General features: G+C 45.8%; 1 pseudogene; it reads left to right on the top strand.

The window, feature by feature from the left end:
* The first annotated feature begins 436 nt into the window (after positions 1–436).
* On the top strand, positions 437–2,017 carry LOC129150805 (glycine cleavage system H protein, mitochondrial-like; annotated as a pseudogene).
* Positions 2,018–2,422: the final 405 nt, after the last annotated feature.

The raw sequence follows: 2,422 nt of genomic DNA, 5'->3' as shown, positions 1-2,422 counted from the left end.
TGGTGGTTGCCAGGGGCCAAGGGATGGGGAGATGGGAAGATGTTAATGAGAGGGTGCAATCTTCCAGTTATCAGGTGAGTTAGTTTCAGGAATGTATTGTGCTGCTCATGACTGTAGGAATAATACCGTATTGTGTACTTGAAAGTTGCTGTGAGAGCAGAGCTTTACTGTCCTCACCATAGCAACAACTACAACAAAATGGTAATTATGTGAGGTGTTAACTAACCTTACTGCGGTAAACATTTCACAACACATACAGTTATCAAATCATCACATTGTACACCTTAAACTTACACAATGTTATATGTCAATTATATCTCAGGGGGCGGGGAGAGAAGAGTTCTCCAATTGCCAATCAGCCTGGCCGCGTTGTCCCCTGGACAGGTCTTCTTCCGGCCCCGCTGGGGGCCCCGTAGGCAGAGAAAGGCTTTTCTCGATGGTGACTGAAGATGCCAGGCACCAAGTGGCATTCACTAAAGGTTTGTTCTGAGAGAATCGCGATGTTGCAGGAGTGCAGGAAGCGTGACCGATGGTGCTCATCCGGGTTCCGGTTAGATCCAGCCTACGGTTTTCCTCGCAGGGAGCTGGTCTTCACTGCTTGTGCCCAGGGCGATGTACTAGCTCAGGAGCTTTTGGTGCCAGCTCACTGTTGACATTTGGCAAGGGCTTGGTAATCCGAAACTCTCGCTCATGGTTTTAAGGAGGGGAGAGGAAACACCTAACTTACCTTTCCCAACTAAAACGAAAAACGACTTGCTCCCGGAACAGGTGAAATAAGAACATGACATGTTTTTTTCTCAAGCGCTTTGCACCTGTTCTGTTGTTCCAGATTCTTTTGTTTGGCTTGATCCGCCTGCGGTCTTCCCCGTTTCAGATGATGGCAACTCCAACTTTGCAGTGACTCAGGCAAAACACCCTGGAGTCATTCCACATTCAACCGGCCAGGAAATCCTCTTGGCTCGACCTTCACTCCATATCCAGAATCCAGCCTCTCCTCGCCACAGCCGCTGCAGCACCATCTCCAAGTCCCTGGGCTGGACTCTCAGCAGCTCTGAGGGGCTCTCCCTGCTTCTGCCTCTCCTCGATCCAGCAGCCAGAGTGATCCTGTTACAACATAAGTCAAACCACATCACGCCTCTGCTCTAAACCCTCTTTGCTTTGCCAACTCACTCATGGTAAAAGCAAACATTCTAATTGTGCTCTGTAAGGCCCACCAGCATCTGGCCTTGTGCGACTCTGACCAACTCTCCTACTTTTCTCGTTCATTCCTCTTGGGCCATACAGGAATCCTTGTTCTTTAAGCAAGCCAGCCTCCCTCCTGGCCAGGGTCCCGCACTGGCTGTTACTCTGTCTGCAACGCTCTTCCATGCAGATACCTGTCTAGCTTGCTCTGTCACTTCCTTTGGGTCTTGACTTAATGTCACCTTCTCAGAGAAGCCTATAGAGCTCCACTATCTAAAAGTGCAAGCTACCGCCCAGCAGCAAGCAGCATTTGCCTCGGCCTGCAGGCTGGGCACAGCCTGGGTGCCAGCCATGCCCTGCCCACGCTTGGCCCCCCGGGGGCCGGAGGGCAGGCGCTGTCCGGAAGCTGTGCACCTGCCCCAATCTATTCTTTGTGCATAAATTCATAGAGAAACATGGATGGATAACAACAGAAAGTGGTACTGGAGCAGTGGGAGTCAGCAATTTGCACAGGAAGCTTTGGGAGATGTTGTTTATTGTAGTCTGCCTGAAATCGAGGCAAAATTCAATAGACAAAATGCCTTTGGTGCTTTGGAAAGTATGAAAGCTGCTAGTGAACTCTATTCTCCTCCATCAGGGGAAGTATCTGGAATTAATGAAGCTCTTGCAGAAAATCCAGGACTTGTCAACAAATCTTGTTATGAAGATGGTTGGCTGATCAAGGTGACACTGAGTAACCCTTCAGAACTAGATGAATCAATGAGTGAAGAAGCATAAGAAATACATAAAACCTATTGAGGAGGGAAAATGGAACCCTCTAAATAAAGTAGCATGAAACAACTGGACCTAGCATATAGTTGTCTTAAATATTACTGGTGAATAGAAGATTAAAAATAGCAACTTTTAGTGATACCAATTGAAAAAGATACAACAATGCTATTGGAAGAAAATACCCCATAACTTTCTAAGGATTGCAGATTAACACAATATGCTTTTTTTTCACAACACCCGATGATTTTTAGGTGAGGCTACAGTTATAATAATATCAGAATTCCTGAAATTATCTGTGGTAAAATCTAGTTATAAAAGTAATATAATTCAAGGATAACATTGTTATCTTAAGCCTTATATAATATCATAACTTACTTATATCCATATCTGATTTGGGTCAAAATAATGATCTTTCCACTGGAAATAACTGGCAGTGGAGGTTTTTATTAGTTGTGCAGTGTCAGATGCC

Source organism: Eptesicus fuscus, chromosome 11, assembly GCF_027574615.1.
Source record: "Eptesicus fuscus isolate TK198812 chromosome 11, DD_ASM_mEF_20220401, whole genome shotgun sequence".
Taxonomy (NCBI): Eukaryota; Metazoa; Chordata; class Mammalia; order Chiroptera; family Vespertilionidae; genus Eptesicus; species Eptesicus fuscus.
This window is presented reverse-complemented; position numbering and strand designations above follow the sequence as displayed.